At 37.6% G+C, this 17,573-nt stretch overlaps 1 protein-coding gene and 1 long non-coding RNA gene across 3 annotated transcripts in view; both read right to left on the reverse strand.

Annotated features, from left to right (window-relative positions):
* The window catches only part of crhr1 (corticotropin releasing hormone receptor 1), a 234,492-nt gene that overhangs the window by 181,850 nt on the left and 35,069 nt on the right, over positions 1-17,573 (reverse strand). The window lies entirely within an intron of this gene.
* LOC307132740 lies at positions 3,797-7,957 on the reverse strand. Its single transcript, XR_013817321.1, has 3 exons — positions 6,406-7,957; positions 5,712-5,804; positions 3,797-4,474 (listed from the first exon to the last, which is right to left on the reverse strand). It is a non-coding gene; the product is annotated as an uncharacterized lncRNA (long non-coding RNA).

The following is a 17,573-nucleotide window of genomic DNA, read 5'->3' on the forward strand; positions in this document are numbered from 1 at the left end:
TTCATACATAAATTCTAGATAAGATCAGATCAACGTCAATTGCAAGCTTTGTGTGGTGGTATTTAATTACCAAGCATGACATATCATCCACAGGTCATATGACAAAATGTCCTATTCACTTTCTTTTCTTAAACACACACACACACACACACACACAGGGGTCCTCCAGAGGGTTCTAAGGGGTCCCCAGAAAATTTCAGAGAATAAAACAACAAAGCAAAAATTGATAAAGTCTACCGAAGATTCTAACGGTTTCTCTCCTTTCTTGCCGTATACATACTTTCCAGAATTGTATTTGTTTGCTTTGTATCTTTCTAGTGAGTTTTTCTCACTATAGTCCTCTATCTTGCTCGCTGGGGTTGTAAGGCAGTTTTCTTAACACAGTACGTAAGCTGCTTACATACATTTATTGTGAAAGTTGCTTATACAAATCATTTTTAATTGAAAATGTTCTTCTTTACGTTTATATATCCAACATTAAGTATGGCCAATTTAAGTTGGGAAACAATATTATATTTATAATGTCACACTTACTATTTATCTAGTATACATGTTTTTTCTTGCATAAAAATAGATGGATTTTAGAAAGGGGGTCCCTCATAAAGGTTCATCATATTTGGGGGTCCTTGGTATCATATAGTTTGAAAACCCCTGTCTTAAAACACAGCACTCTCTGGGGTATAGTATGTTGGGAATAAAGGCCCGGGTATACTTCGTGCACCGACCGCATGACGTAATTTTCGTCATTCGGAGGGCTCGCGGCCGGCCGCTCACCCCGTCCGCACGCAGCCCAAATTTTGAGACCGCGCGGACGGTCCGCGTGCAACAGCGCATGCGCCAGCAGTACAGAAGAGTCCACTAGGTGGCAATACGCACAGTATTGAGCACAGTGTTCAGCCGTCGAAGAAGAGTATGCAAAGACCGGTTTAAAAACAACACGCTTGAAAAAAAAAAAGAGTTATTTTTTGATTCTTCAGTGTTTCTTCCAAACTGTGTTGCAATGGGGGATGCACTACAGTTCTTCTCCGATCATGCCCAGCGAATGTCCCGTTGATGACAGGACTCAGTTCTGCCCTCTGATGTCTGGTAGAGCATAGACATTTTTTCACTGCGCATGTGTCGAACACGATCATCCGCATGCATCCGTGGTGTAGTATACTTTGAAAGACGCGCGGACAGGGCTGCGTGCGTGACGTGTCCGGGCGCGGAATGTGACAGAATCCCCTGTGCTCTGGCAAAGTATATAAACTATTTATGAGGGAATGGTGTATGAAAGATGGCATCTTAGGTAAATGTACTACTAAATTTACTAATGGCTCTTAACTGCTTTCCATCTCCCCATTGTGACTTGGGATGTAAAGGAAATGCAATTTTAACTCCCACCCCAACAACTGATCTGTATTCTAGCACAACTTTATAAGATTGGCTCTTTAGGAGCCATTGTTGAGCAGCTTAGAGAAGATCAAATTCTACCCAGCATTGCCTGCATGTTTCTCAGAGGCAGGTCTATTTTGGGCAGAGAATCAAGCATCTAATCCTCCTCACATTCTGAGAGGATAAAGAAGCCACATTTTAACTAGCTATGTCCAAACTACGCTAAACGGTATCCATCTCTTTCTTTCTGATTCTGTCTTGCCATCTATCCCTGCTCTTTTTCTCCTCTCTCTAGTTCCACCCTGCAGTTGCTCTAGATACTAAACTTATTCAGATTGAATCCGACAGACTGAAGGCACAGTCCAAAAGAAAGGGTCCAATACTGTGCTGCTGTGTGTTTTACGACAAAGCATTTCTATCAAACAATAAGCAGAAGTATTTTATCGCTGCCACACAGAGTTTAAGAGAGTGGCAGGCAGCTATTTGACTCAATTCATGTTTGCAAAAGCCAGGTCAGTGTGCTAGATTTTTTTATTTATAAAAATGGACTGAAACTAACCGTTGTACAAAAACGTAATAACAAACCCTAGCACTAAGAGTTACTGTTTTAATTTCGGGAGCACGCAAACACCTATGGCTGCATGAGAGAACTGCTCTCCCGATAAATACCTTTTAAAGCCCCTAATTATTGAAATATACAATCAATTTCGACATTGAACATCGCAATAGATTGTGGGGCAGTGATGGAAAGATCGAAGATTGAAACTGGAGAAGTAATGGGCAAAATGTAGCCAACTGCTCTTCGGCATGCTATTGCTGAGGGGGAAATTAGCCTGGGGAAGATACTCAAAGAGCTGAGAGAAATCAGGAAGAAAAATAATGAAAAACTAGAGCACATTAAAGAGGATTTGAACAGTACAAATAAGAGGATTGAGGAAGCTGAGGGTCGTATTGCGGAGTCCAAGGAACAAATACTGACATGAGAGGTGCTGTCTGAACTGCTAAAACCTCAGGCCCAACTCGAGGCTAAGCTGACAGATCAGAAAGAAGGGTCTAGGTGGGATAACATTTGAATATTTCGAGTTCCAGAGGGTAGCGAAAATGGCTCTTCGACCAACAAGTTCATTGAAGAATTACTGAATGATGGGCTGGGGAGGGCTCATAGAGCTTTGGCACCAAAACCTACAGACAGTACGAAACCACGCTCCATTATAGCCAAATTCCTGAGCTTCTAAACAAAAGAAGAGATTTTGGGACAGTTGTGGAGAAAAGATGGGCTGAAATGGAACAATGCCCGAATTATGTGACCATGACTGCTTTCCCTAATGTGCTAAAGAAACTAAACAAATATGCGTAGGCAAGAACAGTGTTGAAGGAAAAGATGATCAGGTTCTAGACCTGTTCATGTTCATCTGGATATTCTACGAAGGTGAAACCGTGCTCTACAATTCTGCTGAGGAGGAGACAAAGGATATGAAGGACAGGGGTCTTCAAGTGGATGTTTTCTGACCAAAATAAACATCACCAAAACGCCCTTCAATTGCTTGGACAATGAAAAGGGGGTTAGAAAGTCCAGTGAAAACTAACACAACACCAGATTTTGTAGAGCGAAAACAATTTAGGGGAGAGAGTGGGCAATATTAAAATAAACATGCTCTCAAGGCTTTTTTTTTTTTTTATCTCAGACACTTCCAGTAAAGATCTCAGAAGAACAATTTAAAGATTGGGACAAATGGATTATTAGGTTTATCTGGCAAGGTAAAAAATCCAGAATTCATTTTAAAACCCTCCAAATACCTAAAGGGGTCTGGCCCTCCCCTTTCTTAACTCCAAAACACGTTTTTTGAGACATGCACAGATATGTACATTCTGCACATCGCCGAAAACTTTGAAATCACATACATTTTACCAAGAAGTGAAAATTGGTCATTTTTACATTTTTTCTGAACAAATTTGTTCTTCCGGTTCTAGCAACAGGAGCAAAGAAAATATATATTTTTTGTAGTTTATTTAGAATGTAGTCAACAAAGGCCTATTATATTTTAAATGATCAAAATATTTGACTACACTGCAAAAAATGTGCTTCTTACACTGTAAAAAGTGAAACTTTGGATTAACTTAATAAAATTGAAGTAACCATTAAGATTTTACATTGACCTAATGTTCAGAAATCATTCAGTTCTAACTAATTTTCTGCATTTCATGCAAACTCTTTTCTGAATTTGGTGTAAGTCAATATTTTAAATTGGCTTAAATTAAAAAAAAATGTTTTTTAACAGACTTGATTTCCTGCAAACTCTTTTCTGAGTTTGGTGTAAATCAATATTTTAAATTGGCTTAAATTAAAAAAAAAGGTTTTTAAGAAACTTGATCTAAATTGAATTTTCTTCAATCTGAAATATGTATTCATTGCAAGTAATATAAAAGGCTTCACAATTGACAATCTTTATTAAATCTTGTAGGAAAAAATCACTGTTTTTAAGATTAGACTTTTTTGGCAAAACAAACATTGTTTTACAAATACAAATGTAATTCTAAGAAAGATCAAGTGATCAGTTCATTTCAAGTTGAATTCATAGCAGTATTAAAACGTGAATATATCATAAGAGCAATAAGAACAAGAATAAGAAATAAGAACAAATACCTAAAAACAGTTGGTCTGCTTCTCTCAGGAATTAACATTTTTGGCAGAAGAATTAAATGTAAATCAAATACACAACATAGATATTGCCATATCCAGTAAACAAAAAACAACTACTGAACTACTTATACGATGTAGTGGAGACTGGGGTGAAAGAATTTCTGCCATCCTATGTTCATCAAGTCATTGACTATGCAGCAGAGTGCAGAGGCGACATATTTTGGGGGTCATTTTTCTTGTGTCAAGTTCCATATAAACTTTCTGAAAAAACTCAAAAGTGAATTTCAGTTCTTTTGGATACTTGAGGTTTAGCACATATGTCAGTCCAAACAGCATTGCTACAGCAGCTGCGGTTGAGGGCACGTTTCTGAGGACCTCTGTGGACTCAATGAGAACCCTGGTGTCTGTCTCACTGATTAAGACGGCCATTGTTTGCTCCAGTCCATCACCTGGCATATCCTGGCAAGACAATACATAGTAATGAATAAAGAGTGCTGACCAGACCCAGTTGAGTGTGTGAGATACACCCCTGCTTATTCTGCATTTCCTGAACTGAGTAAGTGTGTAACCCCTGTTGTGTGAGCATAAATGAGTACACCACTACTTGTTTTGCATTTCGAAAGCTGCATGTATATGAGAAAGACCCTGTTATGTGTGTGTGTGTGTGTGTGTGTGTGTGTGTGTGTGTGTGCGCCTGTGTTTATATGACATCCCTGCTTGAGAGAGAGAGAGAGAGAGAGAGAGAGAGAGAGAGAGAGAGAGAGAGAGAGAGAGAGAGAGAGAGAGAGAGAGAGAGAGAGAGAGAGAGAGACAGAGAAAGAATAAACAGTTGAAAAGCAGGTACAACAAGTTCCATTGCTAGCCAGCTATAATTTCACAGACTAGACAATGAAAAGAAAGTTAGTCAAAATAGTAGACGCAAAGCTTTGAATTAAATTGCAGCCAAGGATAGTGAACATATTTCTAAGGATAGCCTGACCTAAAACAGGAGAAGCTTACTGTCAAATTTAATGTTCAACAGTAAAGGAAAAAAGTTTGTCTTTTTCTGAAGTGTATGTAAATATCTGGTTTCAATACACAAAGTGAAATATTTCAAGTAAATATTAGTGTAAATGTTGATGGTTGCGGCTTACAGACAATCAAAACCCCTAATTCAGCATCTCAGAAAATTAAACACTATTTTGGTTTTGAGTGGTTGATAGCACTGTTGCAGTCTTTTGTTTTTGTGTACAGATGTCAGACCCTAGGCTGCCTACAGACGCATTTTTTGACGGCCTGCTTATGGGCCGTGCAGCTAGCAGATCGTGAGGATGAATATGTTCATTTATGTTTGGGCCTGCAATCGCTGATACAACCTTTAAAACAACCAGGGCATCCATAACACTTCAGCTGTGCCACATGCAGATTGCCTCCATATAACACCACACTGATGCAGCTATTCATGCAAAAGGAGGCCAAAATACTCAACCAGGTATTTAGTGCATATACGTCAACATAGCTATAAGCTGCAATCAACAAAAGTAGCACAAATAATTGCGGGAAATATTTCACTTTGTGTAATGAATATAATGCACGAGTTACAATTTTTTTGTAACTTTTTTTTTTACAGAAATTACTGAACTTAGACTACATTCTAATTTTTTTTAGCCCTACCAGTATGTAAGTATGTGTGTGGATGGCTGAGCAATGTACATACCTGAATTTCCTTGATGAGATGGTGAACAGATTCACCAAAGTAGATGATTAAACATTTCAGAACTGATTCCCTCCTTGTGTTGATGTCCATGACCTGAACAAAATGCATTCATTAAAATTACATGATTCTTTTTTACCACTTACAGGAAAAATCTGGTGTGAAACAGACAAAAAGTATATTGAAACATGATAAAAAATATTACCATTCATCATGGAGCATTTTTTTAATAACATCATGCCTGCCTTTAAAGACCACAGTTAGCCTATATGTGCAAAAGGCTCACAATATTAGTGTTAGGGGCATCATGCTCAGTGCTATAAATCAGTATTGAATGTTACTGTGTGTTCACACCGCCGGCGGCGAGAGCGTCAAAGTGACAGGAAAACACTCCGGCGAGAGCGGCGCGTCTTGGACGGTGAGAGCGTCGAGGTAATGAGCTATGACGCGGTTCGGCGGCAACCAATCGGAATGTAGAGGTCCTCGCTTGAGAGGATTTCGATTGGTTGCCGCAATTTGTCATTTACTTTGACCCTCCCGCCGGCGGCGGTTTGACCGAACAGTACAGCGTTGTTGGCAGGGCGGCCAAGGGCAAGGCGAATGTTGACGCTCTCGCCGGCGGCGGTGTGAACGCATGGTAATGCACGAATCACCTACTGACCCCAACCCCCTCCCCTCCATGGCAAAAACAACTTACCAGTGTCAGCGAAGACTTGAAAGACAACCAAAACTGGCACCAGGAACTAGGCCTACCAAGCAGCAGCTTTCCTAAAATTCAAATCCAAACATTAATCCGATTTAGTTTTACAGTTTCAAAGTGTAAATTCATTTTCCTCACATTCATTTCCTGCCTTCGCAAATTTAAAACATAAAACACATAAAATCTGCGTTCATATTGGCATTGAGCGCCCTGAGCAGAGTCAGTTAGCCTAAACTCTGAGCGGGAAACGTTACACGTCACTCGCATGAGGTGATTCATTTCTTTCAGCAAAGAAATGCAATATACTCAAGCCTTAGTCATGAATAAATTTTTTTTTTACAACATTCAGAGCGAGAAAATATTTTTTTCCTTTCATAATATCCATTCAATCGGTCTATATAATATTAAGTTCTTGGATTTCCCAGGAAAATCGTTAGCTGTAAAATGGCGCAATGTTAACGCTATAACGCTAATGTCAAAATTAACGTTATAATAACTTCTAATCTGCGTGTCTGTTTGTTAAAATGATATGACATTAATGCTATTCAACTATTTAATGCTGGATGAGTTTCCTTATTACATTAACGTTATGCTAGATAGGTCGCGCTAGCCTGGCTATCAGTAAAACAGTGCCAAGGAAGTCACCTTATAAAAACTGAACTAGTTACCTTATAAAATTTATAAAGAAATAAAGGGCAAAGATAACGCAGACGTACAATTTTGGTTAATTCCTCCCTTACCTGACAAACGTGTCTTGTTCGCGTCGCGCTGTTCAGCAGCAGCCAGCCTCCTCCGACTTCTCCAGAACTTTCTCTCGAGTTTTCATGTGCGCATGCGCAAACCATACTTAATCTAATAAAAGTTGTTTGATCAAATGTATAATTTAAATTTCATTGTTATGTTATAATTTTATATTGTATCGATCTAAGAAAATAGATTGAAAGACACATACAAATTCCAAAATGTAATTTTACTTAACAATCTAATAATTTTAGGCTATTGGAATGAAAAAAAATATATCAAACGAAAAACAGCAATGTTTTACTTTTTACAGTGTATTTAGTATTTTTTCTTGTTTTCAGTCCAAATATTTAACATTCTTAAATCAAAATTAATTTAACATTTTCTGGGGGAAAAAAATCAAAATGAAGTGAGTTGCTTAAAACAAGCTAAATTATCTGCCACAACAATTTATGATTTATTAAACCAATTTATTAAAACAACAATTTATGAGATTAAAACCATGTTTTTACTCCAAACTTACTTTATATCACAAGTCACATGTTTTAAATAACATTCTGTGATCTCATTTGGCTTCAGATCAAAAAATCAGACAGAAAATATATAATTTTGCAATATTCTGCACAATGATAAAAGCTATATCGAATAGCATTGCATTATAAATATAATCTATTATGAATACACCCAACATGATATAAAGAACACAGATAAACCATATATTGTTGCGATTATGTGTTTATTGTCTTCAAACGTGTCTATTTGCATGTTATAGCGATCTCAGGAAGCTTTGTTTATGTCAGACAGTTTCATGTCACATAGTATATATCTTCTTCGTCTATGCCATATACGGACTACATGTGCACGGAGCGCCCTCCGGCTGCCAGTATGAACTGAAAACACAACACATCAGAGTATCCAGCGCTCATAATGATTACATCTGCGCATTTTGGGTAAAGATTGAATTTAAATACTTCTCTGTATATAAATTTGAAACAGACATATGAGAATCTATCAATATTTCTCCTCATCTGCACACTTTTGAACTAAAAGGCCTGAGGGATGTTATTTTGTCGCGAGTCTTCATAGAGGAGTTTTTTATGAATGAGAGCAGCTGACGCTCATATTACAATCAAAAGGTACCGACGCCGGTTTTCATATTCATAACTCCTGACACATATTAAAAATTAAATTACGTCACTATAAGACTTTGAGAAAAAAAAGGAGTTAAAAAATGGAAGCTTGAGTCTTAGATCTTTTTAATGATGTTTGTCAAGGTAATTACTTACATCTGACAGTAATTTTGAGCTAATTTAAACAAATAAAGCTTCAGTTCGTCCTCGCACAGGTTTTTGCGTTTAATATTCACAGATGCTAACCTTTAGCCTACCTTACACTGAGAATCCATTGCTCTCAGAAATTAGCTTTTCATGAGGTTATTCCAGGATTATTCAACGCATCTCAAAGCGATGTAGCTGAAGATGTGTTTATTTGAGTTGATGTGAGCGTTGACGCATGGATCGTTAGTATTTGAATCTCAGTAGAACACGCGCTTCGTGGGTGTGGTCGCATTAGCAGATAATGAAGAGGCTCGCGAACAACTGACTCTCTGTTTTCAAACAGATTACATAAACATAGAATATTTGTTTTCAATTTGGTTTACATTATTTAAAACCTGACATTTCAATGATTCTTTAGACATATGTCTCATGTTTGTGTGGTAAGTTTTCACTAAGCTACAGGTCATTTTCTGAAGACTATCTGAATGAATGTCTTCGACAGAGAGGCTGCAGATCGCGCATCATGTTTGTTTTTATTTTGCAAAAAGCACAACATTTTGTTTTCATTGTGACTGTACACAAAAAAAATTAGAAACTTAACAGATTATAATGATGTATAACACTTGCCTAAATGATAAAAAATGACAGTTATTTGAGTCTCTTTGGCACTGATAAGAAAAAAAGCGAGTCGATCGCGCCGGCGCGATGGAAACAGATTGAACTTTTACTTTTCTTTGAAGTATCGATTCAAGCAGTAATTGCTGATGATACCCTATTAAGAATTCATATAAGTAAAGAATATCCATGGATTACTACAACTTTAGAATTTCAGGTAAGGTAAGGTAACTTTATCACAGTCCACAAAATCATAAATCAGAATCTACATCCTATGTCAATCCTATAAATGGGAGAAGGAAGGAAACATGATTATAGCAGAAGAGGCTTGGTTAAAAACATGTACATTCGAATGGGAAAATACAGACTCCCACCAATGGAGGTTATTTGCTTGGAAAATGTAAGTCGTTATTTATTTATTTATTTTATCCTTGGCTCAAAAGTGCCATAGAGAAATAGAGGGTCAGGGTGTTGGAGACACTAATTCAGAAGCAGTGAATCATCATTATCCTTGGCATGTCCAGTTATTCTCCTATTTTAGAAAGATTAGAGGCTATATTAAAGATTAAAATTACATTCCCGTTTAAAATGGCTTCAAACTACTTCATCCACTTTAGAAAACTGGAATGTAATTGTAATTGAAATATACAAAATGGAAGTCCTTGACTTTTCTTTAAATTTTAAAACAGCAAAAGGGGGCTCTTTTATGGAAAAGTGTAAGTGTAAGGAATTTGTGGATTTGGAGAAATAGTAATTATATAATAGACTTCAGAGATTATTGTTGCCAATTAAACATTGCAACTGTGCAAAGTTGCTATTGCACTGTACTGTATCCTCTTTGTTTGCTTTTTGTGGGTAATTAATTTGGGTTCTTTAAGCATTATTCATTTATTGTGAAATTTGTAGGAAGACAGTTAGACTAAGTGTATCCAGTCATCAGAGGATTCATATGTCTTTAAAGTTCTAGAAGTGTTTACATTTTAGATGCTGTCATTATTTCAATATTATGCATTTGAATGTTTCTCAAAATGTACAACAATATGCATGTAAACTTTATGTACAAATACCAACAAATACTAATACGATCCGGAGCACGGTATGCAATAAGTACTATATCAATATCCATCCCAATGCAACAATAAAATTACTATTAATAAAGCATTTAATTTGTGAATAAATAAATATTTCAGAGGTGAGGTTTAAGAGAACACACATTATGCAAAACCATCTCAATCTGACTCAGTTAATTTGAATTTCTGGCCCTGGAGATTCTGTTCCCATAACAGTAAGGACAACAACCGTAAGTAGTGTGTTGACCCTGTTTTGCTGTTGTCTGAAATTATTATAGTTTTGTGGTGTAAGAAATGACAATGCCTGCCTCGACCCAGAATCCACTCCAAGATAATTAAGAACAAAGTCAATGGTTTTGTTGTTTCTCCACCATTTGGAGTCATCACATTGTGCGCAAATGGGCCATAAATTGTAGAATGGGAGCAAGTGAAGGACCCTGAGAACCATCTCGAACTTCATTAACATACAGACCACAGCTGTTACAACAGGAGCAACTTAATTTACATTAGGAGTGGTAAACTGTCACAGGATAAAAGGTCTGAGATTTGGATGTTCAGGGTTCAAATTCCGACTCCGTTGAACCCAAGGTGCTTTTGTCAACTTCTTCATTGAGATCTTCAATGTCCTCATACTTTTTTATTACAGTGATCAGTTCTCTGAGGTCATCTGAGGAGATTGGCAGCAAATCTCTGCCAGCAGCATTGGTGATGTGTAATCCTGCTCTAACAATAGCATTTAACACACAAGAACACCACGCACATGCACATGTAGTGGTGTGTTCCACACACTTCTCCTCTGTTTGCTGGCCTAGTCTGCGCTGAGACAAATGGCTTGATTGGCTGGAGCCAGCCGCTGTGTTGTCTAAAGCAGTGTGCTGTTCGAGCATAAACCTGAATCCTTCCATAAAAAACTCCACGACGGGCTGCTGAGCCACAGGCGCTGGAGATCGCCGGCCAGCAAAGGAAGGATGATCTTGGGATACAAAGGCTAGAAATCCTGGGGATTGATGCCAGCCTGCTGGTTGAAAGCGTAAAGCTAGTGTGATCCCACAGCTCCATCTGACAATTTCAGTCTTTGGCGGATTTAAATCTGAGAGCCAGAGGTACTTTAAAGTCGGTCTATTAAATGTTCTGTGGGTTAATAGAACTGTGCATAGCTTACATCACTGATCACTGATTTCACTGCATTCTTGAGCCTTTAAATATTCTTTTTCTTTTTAAAAAAAGTTCAAATTTGTTTTCAATTAAAATTCATGATATATTTTGCCACAGATCATAATATATTTTGCCATAGTCTTCATTTAATCCACAAGCAGAGTTGATTGCCCGCATCACATTATTGGTGTAAATCACTAATTTCTGTTATTGGATGACCTACTCAATAAAGGCGCAACACACAAAAGATTATCAACAGCTATAGCGGAGAAAAAAGAAAGAAAGAAAAGAGAGCTGGGTTTGTCCTGACAAAGTCGGACCAACCAGATCTAAAAGAAGCTGAATTTGCTGCTGTGGCATGCAAAATGTATTTTGAATGGCAGCTTCTGACATGGTAGCCAGGGGACTAAAGTTTTCATGGATGAAATAGTGCACATAGAAATGGCTCCGCAGACGGCGCCGTCTTTGATTTACAACTATTTGCTGTATCACTGCCATAGTTTGACAAAACTCCCCTCCACAATCATTCCCTTTAAATAGACTCCATAATGGTTTGCTAGCTGATATAGCTTTGGATAATATAATTAAAAAATCTAACAACCATCAGTGTAATGGCAATAGTATTATTTGCATGAAAACACTTCAATTAGCAGAATTATATTCATATAGACTGAGATGTAAAGAAACAGTGGTGGCCACTATCGGAATGAACTGCCAATAGCGATAAGGAATAGCTAAGAGTGGTCCAGACCAACCTTACGAAATAATTACTTACAGAAGGTATTCTTAACTAAGATTGTTTCGGGAAACACATATTAACGTTAAGATACACCTTAAGGTATAATTTAAGAACGACGTAGTGTTAAGACGGTTTTGGGAAATCCAGCCTTGTATGGTTCCACTGCACAAAGGAATGTATGTCTTTTTTTTTTTCCTGGATTCCATCAGCTTTCAGCCTCCCCTCCGTCTAAACCTAAAGGGGCTGGTGGATGAGATGTCTGTCAATGCATTGCCTCACTGTGACTTTAGAGTCACTTAGTGCCAAGCCACTATGACCACAGACCACCACAACCATATGGCTTGGTATGAGATGCCAAAGCAGGAGAAAGAGAATAAGAAAGAAAGACACATGGGATTGGGGAGAAACAAAATGCTCAAACCAAATAATTTGAATGACATTTGTTTACATTAACACATTTTAAATGGCTGCATTCATCTGCCAATGTGGGTGTAACACAGGACTACAATATCAGTTTCATTCCCAGACTGCATGCCCACGGACAGCCCACAGTTCATTCAACGTCATTCATGTTGCACACAAAAGAAAGCACTTTCTCAATCTGGCCAACTCTAATTTGCTTAAAATGACTTTACACACCTTTGATACAGTTTTGAGGATGAAATAATCAAATAACATTTTAACAAGATATCCATAAGCAGAACTGTCAAAAAAAGAAAAGAAACAAGCATCATAAAACGATGTTGCATTTACATGAGTAAATGATGACAGAATTTTCATTTTGAGTGAACTAACCCTTTAAAGTGCACCAAATAGGCTACTAAATAGTTTTTTTTAGAAATAAATAAAATAATCAAATGTAAAATAATATAAAATGTGTTCTGTTGCAAGTTCACATATTTGATCTCATGTTTTCTTATGATTTATTATTGATCTGTCAAGTTGTCAATGTTGAAATAATCATTTAATGACGTAATCTTTATTTCTGTATGCAATTGTTTTTTTTGGGGGGTGGGGGGTTGAGGTTGGGTCGTGAATGGGTGTCCCTTATTTTGCCACACTGAAGGTGGCAACCCTACCCGGGAATGCAAATTTTAGTAAGCAACCATGCCAAAAAAAACACATATTTTACCCCTCAAATGCAATTTTTTACCAGAGAAGCCCCCCTGAAACGCGATTGGGCTTGTTTTGGGCTAGTTTTGAATAGCAATTGTGTGGGTTTTGTGGTGAAAACCTGGCAACCCTGGTGGCTGGCCGCGCACAGATCTCTGCTGACTGCTGGCAGCGCCAAAGCAATAACGAGCAGCTGATACGAAGTGCAAAGAACCTCCCAGATGACAGAAAGTCTGAAGCAGTAAAGAACCAACACGATCATCTTTCCCTTGTGCAGAAAGAGAGGGCTGTGTACAACGACATGACTTGAAACCTTGAAAAACCTTGAAAGTGCTTGAATTTATTTTGTGCAAGAAGTTTTCTGGAAGAAATTCCATATTATTCTCTCCAGTCCGATAATCTGTTATTTCGCCAACACTTCGTGGAATATGCTTGATTTATGTTTGTTACTTGCATTTACGCATTACGTTAAGTGTTTCCCGCGTGAGGTACTTTGTGTTGTACTTTGCCATGATGTTCACGCGCGCACAAAACTATACGGTTACAATTACTAAATGAAAACATGGAAAGCGAAAGATTGGTGCGTAAATGCCCAGCTAACAATGACCTGGCGGTCCACCTGGGTTTTTTGGGCGGCACAAAGTCAGCGGTTGACACGGTTGGACCTCCGTCGGCATACCATCGGCACGCCGACCAATCTGAAAATGACGTCGGTCTGCCAGTGTTTTTTGGGTGGCACGCCACCGGAGGTTTGCCGCGGCTGGGCCACCGTTGGTACACCAGTGGCAAGCCGATTGTCGGTCACTCTCTGTTGTGACACCTTTATTTTATAAAAGTACATTTATTTTATATGTATATTTATTTAATTTATTTTTACAGTTAAAAAGAATCTGAAAGCACTTAATACAAAATAGTGAGACTGGCTTAATATTGCTAGTCAACCAAAGCAAAGCATTTGTATAGAAAAATACTGTCTGCATGCAATCACACTTTAAAATGAAATAATTAGGTTGAGTGTTCCTAAACAAAATAATACAAAATAAACTAATATAATATAAAACTAATATAAAAGTGCCACTTTGTCTCACTATCAAGTGCAGGGGTGGCTTTTGCACCTATGAATTACATATAAATTAATTTTAAAATTCATGATTTAATATTAATGAGGTTTTTATGTATGTAATGTTTTAATTCTAGTTTATTTATGTAAATGATGCATGACTGTGACTTTATTGCGCGTGCGTGTTGAACATCCGAATCGCGTTCACGGAGCGGCGGAGACACTGCATGAAAAGTGGGATTTTCGTCAGTATGTGGCACTGTAGATTGCCGTGAAACTTCAGGTTTACGACTGTGCACGGCAATTTGCAGGCAACACCGAAAACTGCCGTAAATTGTCGTAAATTGACGTGGGCCTTGCTTGGCAGTTGTCCCCCCATGACCCCCCCTCCCCTTAATTCTAGGGGAGGCTTTATCATGTAAATGAAGATGCTGTGAGCTACACAAATGCAAATCAGAGTAGCAGCAGGGGGAGTTTTATCTAGGTTCTGAATTTTTTTGACTAAAACAAGTTTAAAGTTTAAGTTAAAATGTTAACTTAAATTTAAGTTAAATGTACTCGTTTTAGTTCACATTACTAAATTTTTAGGGCAACCAGTTTGCTCCAATTTTTTAAGTAGATTCAACTTGTCCGGGCTCACAGTGTAGATTAATTACTCTACATGTCATTAGCAATAACCAATGTTATGTAAAAAAAAAAATAATAATACAGGACAGCAGTGAAGACAGCAAGACAATGATCCAAAGCACACAAATAAATCAAGTAAAGCATACAGTTTACATACCAAAATAAATTTTTCCACCCTGCACTGTGAATGATTTTTTAAATGGCTATTAATCATAAATGTGAAAAGTACAAGTTTGTGTGTTTATAGTTAAGTCAGATTGTGTTTTTCTGTAATTGTCATTTAAATTGAGCTCACACCACATTTTATGAATTATCAATGCAGATTTTCAAGAGGTGGTTTCCTGGACAGGGTTTAAATTATGCCAAGAGTTGGCCTTAATCTAGTTAATCGTGAGTTAAAAAATTGTTGCCTGGAACAAAGATTAAGCACAGATTACTAACACCTGGACTATGAGTCCTGAACTAAAATAAACTGGATTCATTTACAGTTTTATCTAATTGCTTACACACAATTTCTGAAAATATGGCTCCATTTCTTGTAACTCTACACACAAAACACACAAAACATCAGACATCTCTTGCAAAAGCAACACTTTGTGCAAAACTATTTTAACTCTTCCAAAAATGTTGTTTTTGCATATATCTAACTACACACAAATGTGCACAACTGAAGAATTTACAGTTGAACTGAAATCAACTGAACTGAATCAACACTGAAGTCACTTGAGCTGAATATTGACATTATATTGGCTTGTTAGAGCCGGTTTACAGCAGAATTTGTTTTGAACTTGTTACTGAAGCTGCTATGAAAAAATATATTTTGTTGTATGCATATTCTTTCTTTCTCAAACCTTAGTTTTGATTTCTAAGTGATCAATTTATGTATAAGTGTTTTCACACATGATCATTGGCTGTATGGGTCCTCAGTAAATTAATGTGGCATTTAAATGGCAAAAGTCATTCTTGTCTCTATAACTTATGGCTTCCTAAAGACACGTTTATGGGTAAATAAAATATTAATAATATAAATAAAATGAATATCAAAACATATTTTAAATATAATGAAGTCATTTTATTATAGCACTCATCAGATGTTCCTGGAAACAAAACAGAGACAGAACAGTATAAACAAACTATACAACAAACTACACACCAAATTACAAAAACATTATTATGTGAAAGTGAATAAAGTTGTGTGTGTGTGTGTTTTCAGTTATAAATATGTGCTGTGTAAATTAGCCTATACTTTTAGAAATTATATATAGCCTAACTTTAAAAAACCAACAATAACCCATATAGATAAATTATAATAATTGTATAATATTAAGCATTTACTTAATATACATTGCAACATTAGGCTACTTTACTCTAGCACAGTAGTCAGTTAAGCAATTAATTAATATCTTATATTAATATACATAGCCTAGGCTACATCTAAAGGTAAGTCTGCTTTAAAAAAAAAAAAATACACTTCGACATGTACAGAATGTGCGCGTTAAGAAACACGTTCAAATGTGTCTTCTTAACATGTTAAAACTGTGCATCGACTGTGTGTGTATGCCTGTTACACGACCAGAATGTGCGTGTCTACACATACAAAAGAAACACGTAAAAAATTGCTGCGTTGACGCGGAAAACAGGGCGTGTTGAAACGGTCTTAAGTCACGCGTTTCGTATAAAGAGATTTGGCCCTGGGCGCGTTCCATATTGCCATGACGCGTAGAAGACGAGCTTTAAGCTTTTTTGTTTTTTTACATTTCCTATGTTTTTTGCTGCTTTCCTTTTTCGCGATCAACAATGACAGGACACCGTCTTCAACTCAATCTCTGCATGGACGCGACAAACTTTTTGGACTCATTTTCAGGAGGCTGTCTTCGTCTTCACAACTCTGAGGCAAACTGCAGGCGCTATGAACCACAGCATGGGTAATGTAACGTTACGATATAAAGAATATGCTTTTATTCAGCTGTATAAGGAAATGGATGCGTTAATAGATCCGAGCTTAAAACTGCACATTTTGTTTACACAGACTATCCTCGCCTCATAACGAAGCCGTGAGCTCTTATCTGCTTGGAGCGATTTCCGCGAGTCCAGATTTAACCGCTGATCAAGACGACATTGTGTGTAACTTAAGTATAACTTCTGTTTTTCTCATTCCTTGTTTAATTTTACCGTGACTGTTTTTATTAATACCAGTCTCATGTAATTGTTTTCCAGCTGCCTGTAAGACGTATTATGAATCGACACGCCGGAGCTTCAGATACAAACAACCTGAACTTACATCGCAGGCGGAAACTGCGAAGTTTAGCTCGGAGTCGATCAAGAAGAAAAAGGGTAAGATTTATTATATTAGATCCGTTTTTTGTCAATGTGAGTATTTTTCAGGTTGCTTATTGTCTTTATGGATTGTATTACAGTTGCTGGAAGCGAGAGTGTGCTGGATGAGGTGGACGTTTGGAAGTGCGCGACCATTGAACTCATGTTTGACGAGGAAGACGGCTTTGTTGATGGGGTGTCTGGATGGATTGTGCGGCCACCGCCCTCTCGCAGCTAGCCTGGCTCCGCCCTCCTACGTACTTCCGCTCAATTTTCATTTTCCTTCAGTACTACGTCTGGGACTGCGGTGTATGCTTAGGTTTTCCCCCGAACAATTTTTTACCGGTCCAATCAGCGAACAGAGGGAGTGGCTGAGAGCGATAACGTTGATGTCATGCGCTAGTTTGAGTTGTAGTTCAGTAATGGCGGCGGTGAAAGATGCGAGTGTGTGG

Source organism: Gobio gobio (genome assembly GCF_949357685.1).
Source record: "Gobio gobio genome assembly, chromosome: 1".
NCBI lineage: Eukaryota > Metazoa > Chordata > Actinopteri > Cypriniformes > Gobionidae > Gobio > Gobio gobio.